Genomic DNA, 27,833 nt, shown 5'->3' with positions numbered 1-27,833 from the left:
GACTGCACAGCCTTTAAAATGCCACAAGAAAATGAAGCCTCCAAAAGAAAAGAAAAGAAAAGAAAACAAAGTGTCCACTGGGTCTACTTCCCAGTTCTGAAAAGCAAAACCTTTGTACCCTTGTAAGTTCCAGAAAGTAACTTGTTTTATTTGTGAGTTGAATGTCCAGAAGGCAGACCTCTTGGACCTTATAGCAATGGATTGAATCAAACTGAGCCATACTCAAGAGTAGAGCTAGCTGTAGTCAATGAATTAAGCCAATTGATTTCAGTGGCGCTACTCTGAGAAAAACTTGCTTTGTTGTTGTTTAGTGGTTTACTCGTGTCCGACTCTTCGTGACCCCATGGACCAGAGCACACCAGGCACTTCTGTCTTCCACTGCCTCCCGCAGTTTGATCAAACTTATGCTGGTAGCTTCGAGAACACTATCCAACCATCTGGTCCTCTGTTGTCCCCTTCTCCTTGTGCCCTCCATCTTTCCCAACATCAGGGTCTATTCCAGGGAGTCTTCTCTTCTCATGAGGTGGCCAAAGTATTGGAGCCTCAGCTTTACGATCTGTCCTTCCAATGAGCACTCAGGGCTGATTTCCTTCAGAATGGTTTGATCTTCTTGCAGTCCATGGGACTCTCAAGAGTCTCTTCCAACACCATGATTCAAACTTGCTTAAACACTACCAACTGTATTTTTTTGAAAGACCTATCTGAATTCAAAATGCCACAGAGTGCAAATTAGGATTTTTATTTCAAAAGTGTCTAACTGCCCATACTGAACATTGTCATTTAGGAATACATATCAATGTGCTCAAAAAAGACTTATTCCCAACTGTTTACAAGATAGGGTTTTCTTTTTTTACCCTTTGAATAAGCATGATGTACATTTATTTAAGGTATGTATTTGAGGGGAAAAGTGGCACTGTGGTCTAAACTACTGAGCCTCTTGGGCTTGTTGATTGGGAAGTCAGCAGTTCGAATCCCCACGACGGGGTGAGCTCCCATTGCTCTGTCCCAACTTCTGCCAACCTAGCAGTTCCAAAGCACACCAGTGCAACTAGATAAATAGGTACCGCTGCAGCGGGAAGGTAAATGGCATTTCCATGCACTCTGGTTTCCATCATGGTGTTTCATTGCATCAGAAGCAGTTTACTCATGCTGGCCACATCACCCGGAAAGCTGTCTGTGGACAAGCGCCGGCTCCCTCGGCCTGAAAGTGAGATGAGCACCACACTCCATAGTCGCCTCTGACTGGACTTTATCATTCATGGGTCCTTTACTTTTTACCTCTATTTAAATTTTTATGTCAAAATACCCCATGGTCTCATCTTTCATGCCTTGAAAATACCACTTGGGGTCCTCTTCAATCCAACTTTCGTATGCAGTTTTTCCTAATATATTATTGTTAATCAGTGGTATTTTTCTTTTAAAAAAGAGGTGCTGGAACTCACCACAATCATTTCCCTTGTTCTCTAAAGTGTCAATGGTGCCTACCTGAGAGGTGCCAGAACTGAGTTCTGGTGAGTTCCAGCTGAAAAAAGCAATTATTATTATTATTGATTTCTATACCACCCTTCATTAGAAATTCACAGAGCTATAATAATAATTATAATATAATATAATATAATATAATATAATATGCTTTATATATTCAGAGAGGTGTGAGAATTTCGCTGCATTTCAGTTTGGAAATTGTGGATTATGCAGGCAGGTTCACATTTAAATTAAAATTGACAGTATTTATCCCCTTCCTTACCTTAGGGGCACAACAGGTTTCAACGGTTCAAGTACTGAGTGGCACAGATGAACACATAGAATAAAACCTCTGTAGATTGGAAATGCAGTGGAAATGTGTTTGGTAAACAAAAGAAGAAAAAAGAGCTTTGGAGTTTGTATTAGACACATCACAGGCTTCAAAAAAAAAAGGTTCAAAAGGCAAATTAGTGTTGGAGCCTTTTTTAAAGGGGCGAAGAAAAAGGTTGCATTGATGGCGTTGAACTTTGGCCTTCCTCATCCCCTCATACAGAGTTCTGAGGAGTCAAATTTGGATGTACTCCCTAACGTCGTCCAGGTCAGGTCTGGGTTGGTCAGAGCATTTAGGGGAGCACTTCCTTTTCTCTGGAAGTGAGGATTTCAAAGTGTGTCCTGTTGGCAACTAAATAATTCCTCTCCAGAGGAAAACCGGCTTCAATTACCTCTTGTGATGCGGCAAAATTGGTCCTTCAGGGCAAGATTGAGGGAGTGTGGGAGAAGTGGAGTTTGGCCAGCATTGATGATAGGCTTCATGTTCCACAGTTAACCTTTCTGGGGTCATCTAACACAGAGAAGTCACCTCTTCCCTGTGAAATAGACTTCTGAGTTTCCAAAAGAAGAAGAATGGAAAACACACAGTATTTTGAAACAGGCACTCTTCTTTGGCTGATTTTTTAAAAGCTTCATGCACAGTTTATTGCTGGTGATGGAAAAGAAGGATGGAGGAAGTTTATGGACAGGGGAGAAACAATCGTAAGAAGAGGGGTATTTTCCCCCAAGCAGGTTTATCCTGAATATCCTTTCTGATATACCACAATACAAACAGAATACAGTTGGATATATTTTGGTAGAAACAGTATAGAAGTGGATAAAACTTTAATAACAGCAGAAACATCCTTCTCCCACCAAAGTCCCTGATTAAATCAAGTCCCCTCTTCTGAAATTCTTGAGAGTTTTATTTATGCCCCTTACACCAAGAACAGAATCACCTGGTCAATTTAAGAGCTGACTGGGGGAGATGTTTTTGTAATGCTGTGTTAACCCTGTGGTCAGAATCTTAGGGGAAAAGGATGACCTGTGAAAACTGTGTTTTTTGTCATGCAGTGGTGTTCAAACCTAGCTCAGACCTTCTCAAAAGCCCCTTTTCGAATTCACACGGGTGTTTGCTGATATGTTTTCCCTATAACTGGGTGTATGTCATCTTCAAAAGGTGTTCAATCTTCTGCCCCAGAGGTTGTCTTCCCTACTAAGGCTGTTCCACCCTTCTCTGTGGTTCAGTTTTCTGGGACATCAAAAAGTTGTTCCAAGTAGCTCTTCTCTGGTTGCTGTGAGAGCTTGGCTTCTTCTTCAACTCTAGATATCCCCTTACTTGCCTCTTGTTCCCTATCCTGCAACCTTTGAACTGTGTATGCTATTTTCTTCGAGTTTAGCCATGCATCCTCAGTAGAAAGCCACTAGCTCATGTCTCCCCAAAGAGGATGTTTTCCTTTGGTGTCTCTATTTTTGAACTGGTTTGGAAGTGGAATCCCTGTGGACTGTACTCAAGGGCCAGCTTGTGCACCACTCCATCACTGCCTGTGACAAAGAGATGGGTACCAGCATCCCCAGGTGTGCATAGGGGAATCTTGAAGTAGCATTGCAGATTTGAAATTTGCAAACCTCAGGGTCTCCCATGGCTTGATGGTGCCTCCTCTTTGTGTTTCAGTGGCTCCACTTCCGTCAACATGTACCGCTTGAATCCTAACCTACAATAGCAGAAAATAAATAATAAAATGGCAGTGGTGCCACCTGTCATAGGTTGGGACATGAGCCAGCAACTGGAGAGCAATAGCTCATGATGTTCCTGGAACTATTTTGAACTCTACTCCATGCATGAAATGTGCCAAGGTAAGAATACATACCTGAAGCTGCCAAAGTATTACTTAGAATGCGTCCAGACTGCCACTATGTTTGGATGGAATTCAATCACATACCTGCAAATTCAGGCTACACAATTAAAGTTGATTTGGTGCTCTTACACAACAAGCCCACTTCACCTTAAAATTGGACCTTTTTTACAATAAGGAAAGTGACAGGAAAATGAACTGGGAAGGGTGAGACGATGACATTTGCTTGACAGTGTCACCCTGAAAACAAATATGAATGAACGCTCATTAAATAGCCAACATTGTCTAACTCTCCACCAATTTCGGGCAGACAGATCAGGTCAAATCCTTGAGAAACAGGTTGTCTGGAAGTGACCTTAGACTCTTCAGTAACAAACTTACAAGTCCTGCTAAGGAATACTTCACTTTCTCCCATTGTAATCAACAATTATCTGGCTTGTGTCCAGATTGAAACACTATTTCTGAATTTCAGTTTCATTTCTATCACCCCCAGTGAATGAACCAAATGTTGATTTATTATTCAATCATGAAGAGAGATGTTTTTTTTAAAAAAAATAACACTCCCCAAACTCTGAATTTACAATTCTGAATTATCTCATATTCCTTTAATTGTTAATTCATCTCAGACAGAAAACAGAGATGTTGGTGCCTCTGTGCCAATTGACCATACAGCCTGATTTAGTCTCCAAAAGATGAGAACATCTTAGAATTTAATTCTAAACAAGGAGTGTTTCCAACAGCTGCCTTGTCAGGTTTATGAAAAGGGGGGAAATGAAAGCTGCTATATTTATTCCAAGTCGGCTCAGTGACTGATCTTGCAGGGGAGTTAATTTTATTTTCTGTTTATCAGGAATAAGGCTTATCAGAGATGCCGTATGTAAGCAATTATGAGGAGTGAGCGTACAGATGGCAGATAATAACAAGTCGCTGCGCAGGATAATTTTTCCCTTTTCACAAGCAAAGAGAAATGGCACTTGACTCATCTCTTCACAAATGGGGAGCTGGGAGCCTGACAAAGGAAGGGGCTTGCTTCCACTTCCCCAAGGCATAAAGACCTAATGCAGATAATCAACTTGTCCCTCTATTGATGTTAACTGTTTCCAAACTCCAAGATCACGGATGTTCCTTTGTAGTCTCCCTGCTTGGAAAAGCGTTTGGAACTGTGGAGAAACTTCTGACCTTTTTAATGCCTCTCCTTTCTCCCTCCTTGAACTCAGAAGGTCACAAAAACATTGCTGCCTGGACAAATATCCCTTTTGCACCCCCCCCCGGCAGTAGATGGGTATAAATGCCTCAGCTTTGGCAAATGTTCATATTCACATGTGAATGCTGGAAATCCTGAATGAATTTTGCAAACATTCCAAAGTAGGTTGACATCTCGTTTTTCAGATGCATACCACTGAATCATACATTTATGTGATCAGTGTTGTTGTTGTTGTTTTGTTAAAAGAAAAATGAAGTGCTGGTAGTTATATACTGATAAAAGTGCCATTGTTGCTTGCAAAACAGGAACGAGTGCTATTCTGTACCGGCAACTACTGTCACAAAAATAGTGCTTGTAATAATAATAATAATAATAATAATAATAATAATAATGTAAAAATAATTTATTATTTAGACCCCGCCCATCTGGCTGGGTTTCCCCAGCCACTCTGGATGGCTTCCAACAAATATTAAAAATACATTAAAACATCAGTCATTAAAAACTTCCCTAAACAGGGCTGCCTTCAGATGTATTCTAAATGTCAAGATAGTTATTTCATTGACATTTGATGGCAGGGCGTTCCACAAGGCAGGCGCCATTACTGAGAAGGCCCTCTGCCTGGTTCGCTGTAACCTCACTTCTCACAGAGAGGGAACCACCAGAAGGCCCTCAGAGTTGGACCTCAGTGTCCAGGTCGAGCGATGGGGGTGGAGACACTCCGCCGAGGCCGTTTAGGGCTTTAAGGGTCAACACCAGCACTTTGAATTGTGCTCGGAAAGACCACTTATTGTATCCAGGCATCAAGGGCAGTTGCAGCCCCACAGTCGCTGGAAAGCTGGGCGGGGTTAAACAGTCTCACCAACGCTGTGGGCTGACATCATTGTCAACCTTGGCTGGCCATGGGGGCTGGCAGGATTGCCCACCAAAAATTAAATTTATTGGGGCCAGTCATGGGCCTAGCAGGAGACGGTCCTTCAACAGCAGACCTGGCAGGTCCATCACCAGGGACTGTATAGAAGCCAGCTGTGCTGCGACAGGGCAGGGAGGTAAGTGGGCAGCGCTATGGAATTAGTCACTATATTCTCTGTTTTATCCTCCCTAATGCAATTCCCAGAGAAGTACGCTCAGCTTCCCCGGTGGGTGGTGTTGCAGCCGGGCATCCAAGACGTCCCAGTGCCACCCGCATCATGGTGACTCCCAGCCATGTCATGCCCCCTGCTGTCCAATTGGCATGGCCGGGGGGGGGAGAGCATGGCAGCTCCCCCTACTGGTGGTTTACTCTTAGTGTGACTCCCTGCAGACAGGCAGGAGACGGGATATAGTCTGGTTTCACCCAATGCCTAAGGCAAACTGCTCCCATCTGTAACCATTAAAGTTGTGGCCTATTTTATCCCATTAACCTACAATATTCGTGTCTGTGTGTTTATTATCTAAGGGAACTGCGGAACCCGGGGCCTTGACACACAATTAGTACATTTGCTTTTTATTCTTTTCTTTTTGGTGGGTTTATCAACAAACTTAAGGCGAAATGGAGACCATTGGTGGCTTTTCTATCAAAGTATCACCCATACAGGAAGTTGTGGGCAGGATTTGAAATACAAGCCGTGGATTACTGAAAGAACTAATGATAATGAAGTTTAATAAAAAGAAGGTGTTTTTTTTAAAAAAAAAGAAGAACATTGGGAAAGGAAGAAATTTTGTGTTTAAAAAATTGCATCTGGCGATAAATGTATTGGAATATTTTGGGAGATATAATAAAAATAATATTAAAAAATACTCAAGGATGGTAAGAAGCAGAAACAGTGAAGGGGGTGGAGGGTTCAGAAGGCCAGTGAGAGAAAGACCTGGAGGGTCACAATCAGCCCCCAGGCCTCATCTACATCATAATCATCGCCATCATTTTTATTTTCCGTTTATTATGATGATTTATTCCATTTTTGGTCCTAGTACTGTATTCCTGATGCACAGCAACAGAAACCCATTTGCTTTGAACAATCAAGTGACCTCTCACTGCTCCACAGCATCCCATCAGGGGACCACAGCGCTGACCTTGAAAAGCTTTCGAGTGCCTGCTTGCCACGCTGAAAACAAGATGAAAGAAATGGATTTAAACATGTTAATGGAGATAGTTTTCTCCTTTACTGTTTTTTTATGCTACTTTTAAATGATGCAGAGCAATAGGAGAATCAATAGCACACATGAGCATCATCCTATGAACTCCTTGGCAAGCGCCGTCCCTGCTTCCAAAGCAGATTTTTATGGATATAAATGAGGATGTCTTACAAATGCTCCATTGACTATTTTAATATACAATTTCGGGGATTTATTGTTCAGTTACAAAAAGTAGCTTGTAGGACAGAAGGCTGTTTTACCTACCCAAATGCAATGTTATTCACAATAAAATCAATAACAGCAATATATCAAGCAGTTTACCTTTCACACCTCAATAAACACTTCAGCCTTAAACGTAAAAGATTTTGCAAGGGGAGGTGAAAAGGAATATAGGTCTGCGGGTAACTTGGATACCTTTAATAACCCCAAGATTCAGTTCTCTGGATGATCTTCACTCTTCTTAAATATATATTAAATATCAGATTTTATGTTAAAAATACTTGAGAGATCAGGGCATGTTGCCTCCCAATATTTCCTGTGTCTGCTTCAATTAATATCCAAAGGACCATTGGCTCTGCACTCACTGCACAAGCATATGGTTTTTCGGGAGGGGGGGAATCCCATTACACCAACAACGTAGCCAGGAACTTTTGAAATAGTCTACAATTCAGTGTTAGAAGCTATAGGTGGAAAGAAAAAAAGTGAAGCATGCCAATGTGTTCATGTAAGTAGCTATTTGGTGTTAGAATTCCTGCTCCATGATTGCAGTCATGGGATTTTTGTCTATCACATGATGGTATATGTTTTGACTCCACAGAGTGGGAAGTGACGGAGACAGGGTGTTTGTGTTACTGTGTTCCGTGAAGCGGGACTATTGTCCTTTATTATTTTTCTCTTTGCTGTCTGATGCTAGAGAGAGAAGGAGCCATGTTGCAGTGCTCCGTGTGTGTTTATATGTAAATAAAGTAGATTAGCCCAAATGTTGAGTTGCTGAGGTCTGTTACGGAAGCTGCAAAGACTCTGCTGATCCCTAAGTGTGCCGATGTCTGTAGACATCAGTTGCTGTGATGTTCAGGCTGAAGAAAGCTTTTGAAGCTCCCAAATGATTGACCAGGAGGGAGAGAACATGCCAGTTGGGCATGTGCCTCTGCCAGGGTCCTATTCGAGTGAAGGACAAGCTCCTTACATTTGGATCTTAACTTCTATGAGGTGCTGTATCAACCAGAGACAGAGTAAATCCTCGCACCCAACTTTGCAGCCCATTACTTTCAAAAATCATTGCAGTCCATTTAAGCAATTTGCTGTCATTGATTTTAATTTTCCATAATGTTTCCATTGGTGAGCTCCCTTTTTCACAGCCACTACCATTTCCCATTCATATAACTCTCGTATCAGAAGATTCTGGGAAATTTAAAATGACAGCCACTGGCCAACAGAGCATTGAAGACCTCTGATAATTTCACCACCAACCACTCCCAATCCCTGATATTCCCAAGGGAATATGCCCTCTCCTTTGCACCCCCTTTCAAATTAGAGGCAATCTCTAAAATGTCAGCCTTTTAAAGGATCATCCAATTTCTATTTACTTTAGCAAGTTAGACTGCACTTCTAACCCCACTTGTCTGGGAGTAAGCCACATTGAATTAAATATACTGATTTCTGAGTAGAACCAGTTAGGATTCTTGTATTAGGTAGATCCCCCTTTTCACCATACCTCTAATATTCTTAAACCTTCAGCAGTCAGTGCCAACTGTTTCCCTAGCTTCATACACTTTAATTCATAGAAGATGATCAATGGTGCATAAACTACTGGATATGGACTTGCTCAGGTAAATTGGCACTTTAGTGGAGATATTTGTTTATCTGTGTTGTGCTGATGCAAATCAAGTAAAGGTAAAGGACCCCTGACAGTTAAGTCCAGTCGTGAACGACTCTGGGGTTGCGGTGCTCATCTCGCTTTACTGGCCAAGGGAGCCGGCGTTTGTCCGCAGATAGTTTTTTCGGGTCTTGTGACCAACATGACTAAGCCGCTTCTGGCGAAACCAGAGCAGCACACGGAAACGCCGTTTACCTTCCCGCCGAAGCAGTACCTATTAATCTACTTTTTGGCGTGCTTTGGAACTGCTAGGTTGGCAGGAGCAGGGACCGAGCAAAGGAGCTCACCCTGTCATGGGGATTTGAACCACCGACCTTCTGATCGGCAAGCCCAAGAGGCTCAGTGGTTTAGACCACAGCGCCATCCGCATCCCCACTGATGCAAGTAGTCATATATAAACCCCAATTATATGTATGTCTAATGCTGGATTGAGTAAGTGATTTTTTTTTACTTATTTTTATACCACTAATAGCATATATTGTGCTTTTAGGATTTGTTAAAACACTGCACAAAAAGAATATTGGTACAGTTTCATGTACAAGCATATTGAAATGTTGTTATTGTCTTGCAGTGTTTGTTCATTGCACATATAGGCATCAGAAATGGGGAGCAAGGAGGAAGGATATGGGTGACTGAAAGCTGAGACAAACTGTACATGCTCAGCACTGCACATAATTTGGAAATTAAGAAACAGAACAGCAGAGTGTTTCTTATAATATTGTTTCCACTTTGGAACACAGACTAGCTGATTCAGAACCCCAAAATCTTGGACAAGGGATAGGATAGATGATGAAAATTTCATGGGCATCTATAATTTTCTATTTGTTTGCAATTTTATAATTTTACTTGAGCGTGCATGAATAAAGCAGATTGTGCAAATTATAGATCACCCTTGCACATTTTCATTTAAGAAGTGTAATCTATTCAACCATTTCTGAGAGTGAAAGTTATGAGATAAACTACATGCAAAACAGTCACTAAGAAATATTCTACTTAGGCGGCAACTAGAGATAGAAGAGATATTCATTTGGTTCACATTTTGGTTTCACTTTCCTAATTCTCATTTCCAAAATCAATGCACAAACCAAACATGACTATCCTTTAAAAGGCACACTTCTCCCGCCAAAATATATGTATGTGAAGCAGAAAAAGGCTTATGTTCATGAAAATTAGTCTGTTTACCCCCCCCCCCTTGGGAGGCGAAGGCAGCGTTTTGGAATGCACATGATTTGCTCATGTAAATCTCTCCCTTTTATTGCCTTCTCAGGTGATGGGGGTAAAGAAGATGCGTGAGGAAAAGGATAGAGTTGGTAGGAGCCTAGTAGGACTAAGATTAAGACACTTCAGACTCCATTCTGAAGCCTTAAGATTGTATCGCTAGTATGTGATCAATGAAAGTGAACCACATTAATCCTGTTTATTGGGGATTGGCGAAATTTAAATATGAACCCATTTTTCTCATTAAAATCAATAGTAAATTCAGTTGCACTTGAAGTAGGAGATAGATCATACCCATAATATTAAAATGCAAATTAATTGTAATATTAGTTATTATAAATCCCACATTTGCTATGTTCGGTTGAATATTAATTCAGCGGAATATGAATTCAATTTCTAATGTAGTTAAAGTTAACTGATTTACAATGCAACCCTATACATTTCTGTTCCATTAGAACAGAAGCTGCTTGCATTTAGTGAACAATGAAAGAAAATTAGTTTGTTGTTGGAACGTGTGTTTTTTAAAAAAGTGGTGGTTTTTTTAGATTGCTTCATTATGTCCAATTGCAGAGAAATGAATGAAGTATGTAGAGAAAATGAGAGAGGGACTGCAGGCTTATCATGTACATGAAATGGCCTTGGAAAATATGGAATGGAACTCATATTTTGACTGGAATTCACGTTACATCCAGGCTTCTAGGCAACCTGCAATGTATAGAAATTTAAATAAATCATGTAGGCTGCCAGAAGACAGGCTAAATGATGTAGAATACAGGACACAATATTTTTGTAAAACACTGTTACATGTTCCTCAATTTCTCAAGAGATGGGAAGTCAATATGAGAGAAAGCACTGGAGAACTGTAGTGTCAGTGATATGTGTTTCTCCAGAAATCCATCTCTATATCTATTTTTAAAAAGAAACACAAACTAATATACAAGCAAACCATAGGGAAACCGAATGAATCAGGGGTGAGGAACCTTTATCAGCCAGAAGAAGAAGAGGAGGAGTTTGGATTTGATATCCTGCTTTATCACTACCCTAAGGAGTCTCAAAGCAGCTAACATTCTCCTTTCCCTTCCTCCCCCACAACAAACACTCTGTGAGGTGAGTGGGGCTGAGAGACTTCAGAGAAGAGTGACTGGCTCAAGGTCACCCAGCAGCTGCATGTGGAGGAGTGGAGATGCGAACCAGGTTCACCAGATTACGAGTCTATCGCTCTTAACTACTACGCCACATTGGCTCTCTCTCAGAGAACAGATGGTAGTAATGAGCGTGGCCAGAGGCAAAATTGGGCCAAGCAATGGGTGCAAATTTCACCTCTGCACCGGGTGGTATTTTCTACACACACTCTCTCACAGTTCTCTTTCCTTCATCCCAAAAATCAAGATGCATTTTCAGAGTTGAAGGACACTGACAGGTCAAGCAAAAACTTTTGGGGTGTGGAGGGCCACAGTGAGGGGTGTGAAATGGGAGAATTCTGAGGGCCAGAGAAACTGCATCCCAATGATTTCAGCCATTCACAGTTCTTCGCCCGCATTATTTGTCTTCCAGCTGTATCTCCGTCACCTCACTGCCACACTTTGGTGGGTACAACATTCCATATGTGTGTGTGTGTGTGTGTGTGTATTATACACCCACATACAACATTCCATACACACACACACACACACACACATATATATATATATATACACACACACACACATTTCATTGATTTTACATTCATTTTGACATTTTCAAACTTGACTTCCTCCTCTTTCTGCAGTTCCTTAAATTTATTTTTAATATCATCTGCATATCCAAATTAACTTAACTTATTTATTTATCTTCTTTATATTTATACTCTTATATAGCTGCAGCTTAGCACAATAATCCTGCCAGTGTTTTCATCTGTTTACAATTCATTTGTAAATAGCCAATAAACAATTTCCATGGTTTTATAAAAAGTTTGTTATCTTGATTTCTTATCCTTCCAGTAAGATTTGCCATTTCTGCATACTCCATAAGGTTTTTTTTTGTAATGTATTGATATTTATAATAAAATGTTAAAAAGGAAAAGGGAAAAAAAGAATCAAAAATAAAGCCAAGAGCTAAAATCCAGACACAATGGTAAGGTGTTCAGCAGCCACATATTGCTAGCTAGGTTTTCTCTTTTTCCCTACCAAAGTTAGATAAAACCCTCATCTGAACATCCTTTCTGAATGTGGTTAATTTGTTCATCGTTCCTCCAACTTACTATGTTTTAATAAATTTAACCTTAAGTTTCATCTCATGAGTCTTCTTTGCGCAAGGAGAAAACCTCTGGTTTTTAATATCATTTTATAAAAAAGAAGAACCTTAACAGAAGTAGAAAATCAACATATGAACGTGTTTTTCTTTCCGGAAAATGTGATGTTACAATTGCTTAATGGATTCCTAGATTGAATCCTCTCTAAAATGTGCTCTATCAACAATAATACTCAGCCATGACACTTTTATTCATTTTCTCTGAAGAGTGCTCTGTTCTTTTAGACACACTGGCTTGAAGTATTTAAGCATTGTTATTGTTATTGGCTCACTATGCTGTGTGTACAGACACAGACATTTCTTCTATGTAATTGCCTTTTGATGTTAAGTATCCTCAAAACCAATATGCATGCACTAATTAAATGGCAAAATGCATTTAAGATGCCTGCGAAGGCAAGCTCTTACTTGGGAGCCAAATTGTACATTTATACTTTTGAAGCGCATATTATTTCCCAGGTGTTGCACTGTAATTCTCTACTACGAGCCCAGCTTTCACTTGAGTTTTAGTACTGTCATGAACGTAACAACTTGCTTGAATTATGCTTGGAAATGTGCATAAACACAAAAATAGTTAGAGCTGCTTCAAACAATATATTGTTTCCATTAGGAGCAGGGATGCGAGGCGGGGGGAGGAATTTGGTTTGGTTTTCATTTTAACGTGAACCTACCTAATTCAATCCTGCCAACCTAGCAGTTCGAAAGCACGTCAAAGTGCAAGTAGATAAATAGGTACCGCTCTGGCGGGAAGGTAAACGGCATTTCCGTGCACTGCTCTGGTTCGCCAGAAGAGGCTTAGTCATGCTGGCCACATGACCTGGAAGCTGTACGCCAGCTCCCTTGGCCAGTAAAGTGAAATGAGCACCGCAACCCCAGAGTCGGTCACGACTGGACCTAATGGTCAGGGGTCCCTTTACCTTTACCTAATTCAAACTTCCCAGTGCAACATGCAAACAGAAACATTGGTTGTATCCCAAGAAGGAATCTCATTCACGCAAGGACTTCTGCCTGCCAGACACGACTTTTTTCTCCCTGTACACCCCATCCCATTTTCTTAAGAGAAATGTTGGAGGCTATGGAGTTCTCCAACCCCTGAGCCCGTATAGGGATGGTTTTTTAAAAAATATTTAGTGTTTTATTATGTTTTTATATATTTGGAAGTCTCCCAGAGTGGCTGGGACAACCCTTTTAGATGGGTGGGGTAATTATCCTCTTCTTCTTCTTTGGCAATCACGCATAGCCGAGTAAGATTGTCTTCCATAAACACAGTTTTAGCAGTGAGTCCGTAAGTGATTGTGGAGGCCAATTCTGGATCCACAAGTCCTTCCACTGTGGGGACATTAGTTTCCCGGCAGAGTTGATCACGATGTGGATTTGCCAAGCGTGCCTTCCTCTTAGCACCTTTCTTCTTAGCACCTTAGCACCTTGCGTCCTGAGTTCGAGCATCTTCAAAGCCCATGACACCTTTGGTAAAGGCTGTTCTCCAACCGGAGCGCTCACAGGGAAGTGTTTCCCAATTGTTGGTTTTTATACTCCTTTTTTTTTTTTTAGATTTGCCTTGAGACAGTCTTTAAACCTCTTTTGTTGACCACCAGCATTACGCTTTCCATTTATAAGTTTGGAATAGAGTAGTTGCTTTGGAAGACGCATCATCATCATCATCATCATTATGGAATAGGACATCCCTATTTTCATTTGGTAAATGCTGGAGGGTATGGTATCTTTCAGTTTTGCTTTCTGAATGCCTAAACCACAGGCCCTTCCAGCTATGCTGTTCAGCCCTTGAGATGCTTGTCAAGCCACGCCCTCTTTTTGGCTAAAAGGCAGCATATAAATGAAGAATGATAGGACATAAAAGCAATAGACAGACAGATGCCAACCACACAGGCACCTTTAAAGGACTGGCATTAGTTTTCATGTCTCCTTCACTTCTCCAATTGACATTCCCACAAACCTAAAAGGATTTGTAACTAATGCGCTGTATAATATAGGCTAGAGCTTTAGATGCCATTACGAGTTCTGTAAAAGTTTTAAATTTCAACGACTGCAATTTTTCTAACTCCTGTCAGGTTTCAAGCAGCATGTGTTGAACTAGGAAGCAAACACCATGCTTAAAGGCACAATGACACATGAGTTTTTAAAACAAAAATGCATTAGTACTATTTTTAAAGTCAAGAAGCAACTCCAAAAATGCTTGTTTTTGTGAAATAACATTGTATATAGGCAACAGCTGTGCAAGTGTTTTTAAGTTTGCCGTGCATGCTCATTTGGTAGATGTAAATTAGAAATGGTTAATTACTCACAAATAGGCATTAAATGGGCACTTAATCAAGCCATGTGAAAATGTTTATTAAATATTAATTCTCTTAAAACACTGAGATTCTATGGTTTGTCAAGTGAATAACTACATAGGATTTAGCATTTTAAACATTCTCAATTAAAGATTGCATACGTAATGTATGCAGGGTGGTTCCATGAGAATATACCAGCTTTCTTATAGAAGGCAATTGCCAGGTATTATGAGTTGGGAAGTGAGTTTGCTGTTATGCTCATACGCAGTGCTTTTTTCTAAAAAAAATGTTTAGGGGTACTCTCACTTTCCTACTCGTATTGAAATACTGCCCCTCAATGAGGCCAAACTTAGAATTACAAAATGTTTAGGGGCAAGCGTACCCCTGTGTCTCCCCAGGAAAAAAAGCACTGCTGGTACGACAATAAAAATAATTCTTATAAAACTTTCACAATTTCTACAGTGATCTAGTGTTAGTGAAAAGAAGCAGCGTCCCGTGCACAGCGGAAGGATGAGGAGTACGTGCTACATACTCTATATTGCTTTATTTACACTTCAAAGCTGGTATGTTACAGAAAAACATCTTGCCTCTGCCGGAGCAGAAAATGCATCCTCTCTCCTCTAAAGCACGGAGAGAATACAAACTGAAACTGCAAAGAACAGTGAAAAACAGGAAACCAGTGTACGTCACATCCAGTCTCCCTTTCCCGTGAGAAAACCAACAGTGCATTTACTGTGGAATGTAAACAACCTGCCTCGTGACAAGCACTTCGCTGCACAGAGAAGAAAGCAGAAACCAACATCCTCCCCCTTTCTGTGAACATCTCTGGGCAGCGTGTTCGTACAATATCAGTACAAACCCAACTTCTGCACATAGGTACAGTGTTGATCCCTTGATACAATCTTGGACAATACATCAGCAGGAATTTCATTACCTGGCATATAGGACACCGTTACTAGTCCCTTCTGAATACGTTCCCTAGCATGTTGCAACTTTAATTGCAAGTGCTTCGTGCTTTGCTTACAACCTTCAGAATTCAGCAAAGCCAAACATGCTTTGTTGTCCTGGTAAACCTGGATTGGACATTTGACGGGAATTTTCATGTCTTTGCACAATTGTAACAACCATTCACAATCCTTAAGTGAATAAGACAGTGCATTCAGTTCAGCTTCACAAGTACTTAAGCTAACTGTTGTTTGCTTCTTGCATGACCAATCAAATAGACCCTGATTGTACTTATAGCAAACTCCAGACGTACTTTTCCTGTCTATAGTGTCACTTCCAAAACTTGCATCTGCAAATATTTCAAGACCACCAGACTTCTGATTGTTAAATCTCAGTCTGTAATGCATAGTGCCTTTCAAATACCGCGCTATGCTTTCCAATCCTTAACAGTAGGATTGTTGACTTGTCTGCTTAGCAAATTACAGCTAACAGCAATGTCTGGTCTTGAACATCTGGCAATGAAGTTTAGCTTGCCTAGCACACTTCTGTACAGTGTAGTGTCAGAAAATGCTTCTTCAGTGTCATCTACCTGATAACCTGTTTTCATGGGTGTGTCTACAGGGTTAGCATCCATCAGGTTTAGTTTACTTAACACATCAGCAATTTTCCGTGACTGGTGTACTAGAATGTTACCATCTTGATCTCTCTCTATTTCCAGAGATAGGTAGTTGTTTACCTCACCAAGATCTTTCATGTCAAAGTGCTCTTTCAGTTGAGCTAGGGCGTTATTGTACATTGTGACATCCTCCCAAAAGAATAAAAGATCATCAACATAAAACAAACAATACAGTTTCTTTTGCCCCTCCTCTTTGACAAATACACATGGATCAGCTTTCCCTTGCTGAAAACCTAGAGAAAACAATACTTCAGTGAGTTTTGTGTGCCAACACCGTGCACTTTGTTTGAGACCATAAAGGGATTTCTTCAGAGCACAAACATATCCCTGTTTTACCTGTACGCCATCAGGTGGAAGCATATAAAGTGATTCATCTAGAGATCCGTACAGAAAAGCTGTATTCACATCATGGTGACTAATGTGTAGCTTCTCCTCTGCAGCTAGCTTCAGCATAAGCCTAATGCTTTCATACCTCACTGTGGGTGAGTAGGTCTCGTGATAGTCTTCACCTGGTACCTGTGCAAAACCTCTGGCTACCAATCTGGCTTTGTGTCTGACAATCTTGCCATTTTGATCAGTCTTCGCTTTGAAGACCCATTTGCTTCCAAGCAGTTTCATTCCTGGAACTACTGGAACAAGGTCCCATGTTTTGTTCCTTTCCAAGGAATCAAGCTCAGCCTTCATGGCATTTAACCATGGCTCAGCTTCCTTTGAATCCAAATCCTGGATTTCTTGGAAACTTGAAGGTTCAAATACCTTCTTGGAGCTTTTAACAGCTGTTACTGCTATCTTAGCAAACTCATCAGCAAATCTCTTTGGAGGTCTGCCTTTTGTGGCTCTCTGTGACCTTCGAATTAGCCTTAAGTCCTCAACACTCTCCTCTTCCTTCTTAGGAGAAAAACGACCTATTGTGAACAATGGTTCCTCCAATTCTTGATCAGAGCTTTCAGAGGGGCGCATAGAGGCTTTTGCACTCTTGAAATCCTCTGAATCACCCGATTCAGTTTCAGACTCAGAATCAGAACCTTCATCAGTGGGTGTGGGTTGTTGTGGTTGCTTTTGACTATCCTCAGTCTCATCACTGTCATCAGGATAACATTGGAAAATTCCCACATTCTCCCCCCACTTGGCATTGTACTCAACACTTCTTGTGAGCTTAATTGTCTTAGAGTCAGTCATCATTATTCTGTAAGACCCTTTCTGATAACCTAGAAAGATACCATGCAATCCACGCTTGTCTAACTTGGAGTTTTGTGGTGAGTGAACCCACATGTCAGAACCAAAAATTTTCATGTGTTTGATGTATGGCTTCTTGCCAAACATCTTCTCATAGGGGGTACAACCAATCGCTGAAGATAACCTGCGATTGTAACTGTAAACAAAACATGAGAGAGATTCGGCCCAATAACTCTCTGGAAGATTTGCATCATGCAGCAAGGTTTTTAACCCTTGAAGCAATGTCTGATTTGCCCGTTCCGCAAGTCCATTCTGCCATGGCGAGCAAGGACTAGACAAATCGTGTTGAATTCCTTTCTCAGTCAGAAAAGCTTCAAACTGCTGAGAAGTGAATTCTCCCCCACGATCACTGAAAAGAGTCATCTTCTTACCATGCACATTTTCCAACCAAGCACAGAATTCCTTGAACCTAGGAAAAGCCTCTGATTTCTGCTTGAGATTGTACACATAAATATATCTGGAAAATGCATCAATGAGAACCATGAAGTACCTATTTCCACCCAAAGAGGGCGCTAGTGGTCCAACCAAATCAGCATGAACAACCTGGTATGGTTCTGTAGCTTGCCTACTAGACACCTTACCTTTCGCAGCCATTTTCACCTTGTTTGCTGCGCATGCTTTGCACTTCATGTGATACCTGCAGGGTTTAATAGTCATACCTTCAACCAAGGCAGGCATTTTAGATACTGCCTCAAAATGCAAATGACCAAATTTTCTATGAAAATCGTGAATACATTCTGCATGCAAACATTTGTTAGAACCTGCAATGCAACAAGTGTCATCCTGCACAACATCATCATAATACAAAACAAACAAATGATCAACATATTCAGCATACAACACGTAATCATTTTTCTTTGTGATGATGCACCTTTTGTTCTTAAAGGAAACGTCAATTTTCCACTCATTCAGCTGTCCAACGCTGAGCAGATTATGCTTGGCATCCGGCACATAAAGAACATCCTTTATCCATAAGTCCAAACTGTGAAGAACAACAGTTCCGTAGCCTTGACTGGGGATTGTGTGGTCATCCGCCTGGTGAATCGCACCTTCCTGCGGTGTAAAAGACATGAACAGTCTCTTATCGTTGCACATGTGGTGGGTTGCCGCTGAATCAACAACGAAGAAAGATCTAGACGTCTTCTGGACCTCTGCAACTTTTGGAGTGAAGCGTGAGACCATTGCCTTGTGCTGCGTTGTCCTGGACACCGGACCTTTGCCTTTGCCTCGGCCTTTTCCACGCAATGAGCTTTCGCTGCGCTGCTCTGTCTTGGCCTTGGGATTTCTGCATTCCCTCTTCATATGGCCTAGACGTCCACACGAGTAGCATTTCACTGCCTTCAAAGCTTTGGCGCCATCTGGTGGTTCCACTGCACTATGGGATGACGTCTGTGAAGTCTCCCACTTGCCCATGCAGCTAGCACCCCTGCGATCTGCTTCATTCTGAATCACGGCAGTAACATAGTCCACTGTCAGCTGAGCAGTTGGTTGTACAGCAATCTGAGTTGCAACAGACTCCCAACCTGAACCCAAAGATTGTAGTATCATGAAGGAATACACAGCCTCTGGAAAGTTGAGTCCTCTCTGTTGCAGCTCATGTCTCAGATTCTGCATCTCCATCAGATGTATACGCACATCTCCACCTTCAGCAAGAGCCATATTATGCAGCTTGTTAAAGTAAAACATAGTGGATCCAGCTTCTGTCCTCAAGTGAGCCTCTCTCAGAGCGTCCCAAATTTCTCTGGCTGAGGTCTTATCACGCAATAGACAGAGCTCTTCTGGGGATACTATCAATGTAAGAGTTCCCCTTGCTTTGGAATCCTTAGCTTCCCATGTTCTGTAACTGGAGCTGGGGGGGTGTCTGTAATAACTTCAAACAGACCCTCTTTCCGCAGAATAGCCTCTGCATAGAGAACCCAGTCCGCATAGTTTTTCTAATTGAGCTTAGGAATCCCACAAGCATCCTGAAGGGCCATCATGACTCTGGCATTAGCCTTCTGCGTCATCTCTGCTGCTTTAAATCAGGCTGCTTTATACAAGCTGTGTCTGTGCCGCTCTGCTTATCTGCAGCTGCTTTATTCCAAAAGCGCTTTTAAAAGTTACTTTCAATTTCCCCAGCATAGTAGTTTATGCCTGTGAGCCTTTTGCCTGTGCCCGGCAAAACGGCTTTAAGAGTTCAAAGTCCAGCCATAAAGCCATTAATTAGAAGCTGGCAGGCTGCCCGGAGCAGTAGCACATACCTCATCAATCATCTTTACGCGCAGAGCAGATTCCGATCCGATCTGTCCCTCTGCATTCCGATCCTTTGCCGGCACTCCGATTCGACTTCTGGAGCCCATGACCATGTATTAGTGAAAAGAAGCAGCGTCCCGTGCACAGCGGAAGGATGAGGAGTACGTACTACATACTCTATATTGCTTTATTTACACTTCAAAGCTGGTATGTTACAGAAAAACATCTTGCCTCTGCCGGAGCAGAAAATGCATCCTCTCTCCTCTAAAGCACGGAGAGAATACAAACTGAAACTGCAAAGAACAGTGAAAAACAGGAAACCAGTGTACGTCACATCCAGTCTCCCTTTCCCGTGAGAAAACCAACAGTGCATTTACTGTGGAATGTAAACAACCTGTCTCGTGACAAGCACTTCGCTGCACAGAGAAGAAAGCAGAAACCAACATCTAGATCATGCTACTTGGTGGTGCCTTTTTGCCTCTCAGATTCACTTTATGACATAGCTTGCATTTATTCAGAAAGATCCATATGCAAGAAAGAAAGGAAGGAAGGAAGGAAGGAAGGAAGGAAGGAAGGAAGGAAGGAAGGAAGGAAGGAAGGAAGGAAGGAAGGATATCCTAAATTAGTCAGAATATGTCCACATAAATCAATGCACTGATTTAACTAAATGAGTATGACTTACATAGCTATCATCCATAAAAAGTTACATTTTGGGAACAAAAATGAGAAAGGGATATAAATGAGTACAAATCCACACCATGACTGCCCTTTTGTTTTGGTTTAGGTTGAGAATATATTACTACTATATCTTTTTGGGTTTGGCTTTTTAAATATTTTTATTGATCTGTCACACAAAAAGGAAAAAAGGAAAGTGCAAACACAGCAGCAGCAGCAACAACAACAAATGTAAACCTTAGAGCATCACAGCCCAGAAGGACAAAAGGACAAAGATACAGCACAGCTCCACTGGGATAATATAGTAATAACTCACACGAAAGTTCCTCCATGTGAGTAGTGAAGTTACAGGGAACCAGGCAGAAGGCCTTCTCAGCAGTAATGCCTGCCTTGTGGAACGCCCTGCTGTCAGATATCAAGGAGATAAATAACTATACTACTTTTAGAAGATATCTGAATGCAGCACTGTATAGGGAAGTTTTTAATGTGTAATATTTTAATGTGTTCTTACCGTATTTTTCGCACCATAGGACGCACTTTTTCCCTCCTAAAAAGCAAGGGAAAATGTGTGTGCGTCCTATGGAGCGAATGCAGGCTTTCGCTGAAGCCTGGAGAGCGAGAGGGGTCGGTGCGCACCGACCCCTCTCGCTCTCCAGGCTTCAGGAAGCTATCCGCTAGGAGTGGGAGACCCAGCTCTCCCACCGCTAGCGGAGCGCTGCATTAATCCCGAAGCTTGGGGCGTGCGGAGCTCAGCGCGCCCCAAGCTTCTGGGTGCCAGCAAGGTCTCCGCTAGCACTGGGAGAGCCGGGCGACGTCGCCCGGCTCTCCCAGGGCTAGCGGACCACTGCGCTAATCCAGAAGCTTGGGGCGTGCGGAGCTCAGCGCGCCCCAAGCTTCTGGGTGCCGGCAAGGTCTCCGCTAGCCCTGGGAGAGCCCCGCGACGTCGCCCGGCTCTCCCAGGGCTAGTGGACCACTGCGCTAATCCAGAAGCTTGGGGCGTGCGGAGCTCAGCGCGCCCCAAGCTTCTGGGTGCCGGCAAGGTCTCTGCTAGCCCTGGGAGAGCCCCGCGACGGCTAGCGGAGACCTTGCCGGCACCCAGAAGCTTGGGGCGCGCTGAGCTCCGCACGCCCCAAGCTTCGGGATTAGCGCTCCGCTAGCCGTGTCTAGGCTGCGGATAGCAGCCTGCTTCCCGGAGCGTCGGGCGCCCTGAAAGCAGAGCTCCCGGCGCTTCGGGAACACACCCGCAGCGTGGGGACCCTTGCAGGAGCTCCCCGCAAGGCTCCCCACGCTGCGGATAGCAGCCTGCCGCCCGGCGGGTGGGGCGCCCTGAAGCAGAGCGCCCCTCGCGCCAGGCATACATCCGCAGCTTGGGGAGCCCTGCAGCAGTTCCCCGCAAGGCTCCCCAAGCTGCGGATAGCAGCCTGCTTCCCGGAGCGTCGGGCGCCCTGAAAGCAGAGCGCCCGGCACTTCAGGAACACATCCGCTGCGTGGGGACCCTTGCAGGAGCTCCCCGCAAGGCTCCCCACGCTGCGGATAGCAGCCTGCCGCCCGGCGGGTGGGGCGCCCTGAAGCAGAGCGCCCCTCGCGCCAGGCATACACCCGCAGCTTGGGGAGCCCTGCAGCAGTTCCCCGCAAGGCTCCCCAAGCTGCGGATAGCAGCCTGCTTCCCGGAGCGTCGGGCGCCCTGAAAGCAGAGCGCCTGGCTCTTCGGGAACACATCCGCTGCGTGGAGAGACTTGCAGGAGTTCCCCGCAAGGCTCCCCAAGCTGCGGATAGCAGCCTGCTTCCCGGAGCATCGGGCGCCCTGAAAGCAGAGCGCCCGGCACTTCAGGAACACATCCGCTGCGTGGAGAGCCTTGCAGGAGTTCCCCGCAAGGCTCCCCAAGCTGCGGATAGCAGCCTGCCGCCCGGCGCGAGGGGCGCCCTGAAGCAGAGCGCCCCTCGCGCAGGGCAGACATCTGCAGCGTGCAGAGCCCTGCAGCAGTTCCTCACAGGGCTCCCCACGCTGCGGATAGCAGCCTGCTTCCCGGAGCGTCGGGCGCCCTGAAAGCAGAGCGCCTGGCGTTTCGGGAACACATCCGCTGCATGGAGAGCCTTGCAGGAGTTCCCCGCAAGGCTCCCCAAGCTGCGGATAGCAGCCTGCCGCCCGGCGGGTGGGGCGCCCTAAAGCAGAGCGCCCCTCACGCCAGGCATACATCCGCAGCGTGGGGAGCCCTGCAGCAGTTCCCCGCAAGGCTCCCCAAGCTGCGGATAGCAGCCTGCCGCCCGGCGGGTGGGGCGCCCTGAAGCAGAGCGCCCCGCGCGCTAGGCAGACATCAGCCAGCCCCACAAGCTCGGGGGACAGCAGGGAGGCGCAGCGCCACTATCCCGCTGTTCCTCGACCTGGTTCGGTTTCCCTGACCTGCTTTTGGGGGGGAAATAAAGGGAAAAAATTTTTCCTTTATTTCCCCCCCAAAAAACTAAGCGCGTCCTATGGTCCGGTGCGTCCAATCGTGCGAAAAATACGGTACATCTGCTGGAAACTTCCTGAAGGGGTTGTGAAAACCCAGTCAGATAGGCAGGGTACAAATATAATAATAATAATAATAATAATAATAATAATAATAATAATAATAATAATAATTAGCAGTAGTAGTATTATATAAAGGTATTCTCCACCTGTGAGTTCTATATTGTTAAGAATAAGGGTTAAATATAGTCTTAAACAGGCCAGACTTCTGCATATACTGGTGACACTGAGTGACTATGTACCAATATTAATATTAATAGAAGAAATTGATTTCCATATATGGTATACAAAGATTGTGCTAAAATGCTGAAGGATTTTCATGAGGACTTTAAAAAAAATCACAAACTGATAAGGAAATATAGAGAAACAGAGAGAATGTAAAATCGACATTTAAACATGTGAATTTCTAACAAAAGATATTCAGTTTATTCGCCATATTACAATTTCTTAGGCCTAATGAGCACAGCAGCTCATTCCCGTTAGGTCTTGCCCATGGATCAGTTGCTGACACTGAAAGTCCTGTGAGCCATCTTGAGACCTGCGGGTATAGGGCAGCATACAAAATTAATTAATCAATTAATCAATTAATCAAGTCCATGTCTCCTCATAGCTGTAAGTTCCCTCCTCTCCAGGGCCTTCTCCAAGCAATCGGAGACTGCATCTATGTGCAGCCCACCGCTGCTCCGCCCATTTCAACCCTCTTCTGGTTCTGGGAGACAGAGGGAAAGGGGAGGTTGTCACAGCACCACTGAGAGACACTCATGACTCTGCACTACCCTGACATATCTTTGCCTCTTGGGCTCCCTCATGCCACAGACTCTCCCAACTCACAAAGCCCTGTTACCTCTCCACTTTACCACACCTCCTGCTCCTCCTCCCAAGTCTTCTCCCTCGGACCAGTCGTTGTCTTCCCACCACCATTCCCTGGTCTCTGAGCCTTTTTTCCTTGGGGTCACCCAGCTAGTTCCTCCCACCATTCCTCTGTGTCCAACTAGTCCACGACATCCACACAGGGCTGGGAAGAACTTCCTGCAGCCTTGGGAAACCACTGCCGGCCAACACCCATAAAACTGAGCTAGATAGATCAATGATCTGCCATGGAATCAGGCAGTTTCTTATGCTTCCAATGTGTAAATTAGGCAAAATTACACACCAGGATCTATCTATCTATGGAAAAATGTTCACTAAGATGCTCATGAATTTTCATGAGGACTTTTTTGGGGGAGTGGGGGGAATCCCAAACTAACGCAGTGACACAAAAACTGAATTTAAGATTGGGAAAATGAGAAATTGAGAGAAACTATAATTGACAGATTTGCCTACCCTTATCCGTAACAAATAAGAGTTAACTAAATGAGATGTTTTCAGGCCATATTTTTTTCCTGAATGAAAGTCAGCATGACTATTTCTCTTGGTTTGCAAGCCCCCTCCACAGAGGCTGGCCCCTCTCACTGTCCTCAGAGCTTGCATACCGGTAACCTCCTCTGGCTGATATCCTGACAGACCAGGGAGATTTTGATAGGCGACATTTTCCCAAGCGTGGGTAAATGCACACCCCCTCCTCCTGCTTCTTCTCTAGCAGGAAAAAGGAGACAGACAGAAACGTCTATTTTACATCATTTTTTTTCCGTCTACAGCACTAGAGGAAAACACGTCCTTTCAGTTCAGTTCTTCTAGCAAGTCTAACAAACTTCCTGTACATGCGCAAACGGAAGGTTTCAAATTACACTCTACACAGAGCTCTGAGAAGCCTGTGAACATCCGGGGAAATTCCTTCCCACAGATAGCCGCATCATGTGATGTCAACAATCTGGCGGTTTGCAGCTACGATGTTCTCATATATTGACAATTTCTACTTCTTCTTTTTTATGGAGTTGCATTTGGCGGTAAATATTTCTCCTGAAAAGGAACTGTGTAGTCCAATGCACACTGGGAGCAAGGTGGATTGTATTACTGGGCTGACACATTTCCCGTGCACTTTCATAGCCTCCTTTGCATGACAACTCACATTGGCACATGTTCGTGGTGATAATGATGCTGTGGTTGACAGGCAACATAGCCAGATGAACTTGCCTTGAACAGGACACTCTTGTCGTGATGTCAACAAATGCCACTTTCTGTGCATGTGCCGTCAAAGCTCTGCATACGATTTGCATTTTGAGACTCCGCGGCGGAGAAAACGACCATGCTGTCATATTTAGAAATACAATGCTAAACCAGGGAAGTTTTGCGCTCCCTGCAGAATGTGTATGTTGTGCCCCCATACGATAAAACTTTGTTATTCCATCATGTCTCAAGCAGAAGACAGCTCTTGTTTTTTTGCTTATGTTTCCGCTTAACAACTGTCATTAATTTACTGATACGCTGTCTATCAGGCATACATCATCTTGATTAGAGCTGTTATCCTAATCAAAAGGCTGATAATTAAGACTACCCATCTGTAGAGTTCCAAGTGCTAAGATGAGCCGAGGATCCTAATTAAGATTATTTAGGTGTTAGTTAAATGCCATCATTTGATTCAGCTAATCATACCAGCAGGTACATTAGATTTGCATTAATGTGCTGCGGCTGAAGCCAACAGCTTTCCAAACTGATACAAACGGAGGTTTCCAGAGATACTATCTCCAACATCGCAATATCACAGAGCTAAGACATTAATAGAATAGTGGGAAAGAGAGGTGGTGTCTGTGATTCACTCAATCTGTGTTATGGTAATAAAAATGCATAAATCTTAGGCAGACTTACTTGTAAGTAAACCCCGCTGCATGTTCTGCACTACTTCTGCATAAATATGAATAAGATTGGACTGCATGTGCTTTTAAATTAGTGATGACACCCAAGTTTGTAACCACATGTTCGGTATATGAATTTGCCCAGATCATAATCCTTGACTGTATTATGAATTGACCATCATTTCTCCCAGGAATTATTCTCTGTCCGTTAATTTGGGATGGAGATTAGGAGCATACATGCTCAATGCTGAGCAGACCAGATGCACCATGGAGGTACTTTGTAGGCGCACAAAAAATCTGCAATCATAATTATGTCTACTCAGGAGTAATTCACAATTACCTCAATGGGGCTTAATCCCAGGTAAATAAGATGAGGTCTGCAGCCCTAGTATTGATAATGAAATTCTTATTGATTGTTATAAATGGCATAAATGGTAAGGAATTGTTTGGGCTTGATTTGGGGGGGGGGGGCGTGGTGGTGTCTACACTTTGGAACTCTCCGCCTATTGATATTGGGCAAGTGCCTTCACTGTACTATTTTCAATGCCTACTAAAAACATTTTTGCACAGTTAAGCTGCTATCCAAAAAGTTGATATGTATATTAATAAGTAATTTATTTTATAATGCATTTTTAAACTTCTGGGTTTATTTATATTTTGGTATGTATTTTGGATCAACTTCTTTTGTCACACACACAAACCACATAGGAGAATTTTTTTTATCAATCACGATTATGAAGCTAAAAATTTTGTGCCTTGGTCCAGGCAATGAACTTTTCAGATCACTTGCAGTAACCTGAGTGAAAAATTCTCCCCAAATGGCCTCGAAATGTTCAGGGTCTTCAGCTCCTTTTGAGACTTCTAAATTGTGTGTTATTTTCTCAGATACTGCCAGATTCCAGATGTTATTATACCACAAAGATAATTTTAAATCGTATAATGTCTTCTACTTTGGAGGAATGGACATGCAAGTAGGTGCCAAGAGCCACATTTATAGCTCCTCTGAAAGAATATCTGTTATCTGATTATCCAACATGTTCAACAGGGATAACTGTGGTGTCCTTTGAATACTGCTCATAATAATCTTAGTAATCTTGCGGTATAACTCAGTCCAAAATTTATGAACAGGCATAGAACCATACCCACGGCAGCAGTGTGCTGCCAACATTGAAGTCAGAGGAGACAATTACACTGGTGTGCATTACCAACTATTTAAAGAGTTTCCCCTCATATAGGCAGAGACTGATTTGTATGGTGCAGGGCCATTAGATTGGGAAATATTCTTCTCATAATACAACCTCATTATATGCCACCTTCATAGATTTTAGATCAGCCTTTGACTCCATATCCCAACCCACTTTATGGAAAAAGCTGGAGGCATCCTCAATTGTCAGAAGGTTACTTTACCTAAAATGAATGCAGGGAACCATAATTTTTTTCCAACTTGCACTGGTAATTTTAGTGCGCATGCTGTATTTTATGTAAATTGCTCAGAGGTTTCTACAATTAAAAGGTAAAGGTAAAGTTACCCCTGACCTTTAAGTCCAGTCACGGACGACTCTGAGGTTGTGCACTCATCTCACTCTATAGCCCGAGGGAGACAGCGTTTGTCCGCAGGCAGTTTTTCCAGGTCATGTGGCCAGCATGACTAAGCCGCTTCTGGCAAACCAGAGCAGCGCAAAGAAATGCCGTTTGCCTTCCCGCCAGAGCGGTACCTATTTATCTACTTGCACTTTGATGTGCTTTCGAACTGCTAGGAGGGCAGGAGCTGGAACCGAACAATGGGAGTCACACCATCACGGGTATTCAAACCGCCAACCTTCCCATCGGCAAGCCCTAGGCTCTGTGGTTTAGACCACAGCGCCACCCGCGTCCCTTCTGCAATTAAGCAGTATACAAATTATGTTAGATAAATACAACAAATAATCAGGCTTCCCAAGCAAACAGCCTTTTGCTTGGCAACAGGGATCTTTGGGTTAATCATTTCCTTTGTTTCTTGATGACGACTTTCAAACATTATATGTGGTTGCTGACCTCCATCCAGATCTAAACCAATCAGATGCACGGGACAACATTTATAAGCTTTAAGAAGTCTCTCAGGAAAGAGATTAACTTTTTTTTTCCCCTGGAAAAAAACAACAACCAGGAAAAAACCCCAACCATATCTTGACCTCATTTCAAGTCAAGAGAGGACAGCTCGGCCATCTCAAAT

At 43.1% G+C, this 27,833-nt stretch overlaps 2 long non-coding RNA genes across 2 annotated transcripts in view; one reads left to right on the top strand and one right to left on the bottom strand.

The window, feature by feature from the left end:
- LOC309368378 overlaps positions 1-27,833 on the top strand; it is a 602,774-nt gene that overhangs the window by 429,937 nt on the left and 145,004 nt on the right. The window lies entirely within an intron of this gene.
- On the bottom strand, positions 15,142-20,096 carry LOC309368907. Its single transcript, XR_014167962.1, has 2 exons — positions 20,010-20,096; positions 15,142-15,259 (listed from the first exon to the last, which is right to left on the bottom strand). It is a non-coding gene; the product is annotated as an uncharacterized lncRNA (long non-coding RNA).

Source organism: Podarcis melisellensis (assembly GCF_964234715.1).
Source record: "Podarcis melisellensis genome assembly, chromosome: 4".
NCBI lineage: Eukaryota > Metazoa > Chordata > Lepidosauria > Squamata > Lacertidae > Podarcis > Podarcis melisellensis.
This window is presented reverse-complemented; position numbering and strand designations above follow the sequence as displayed.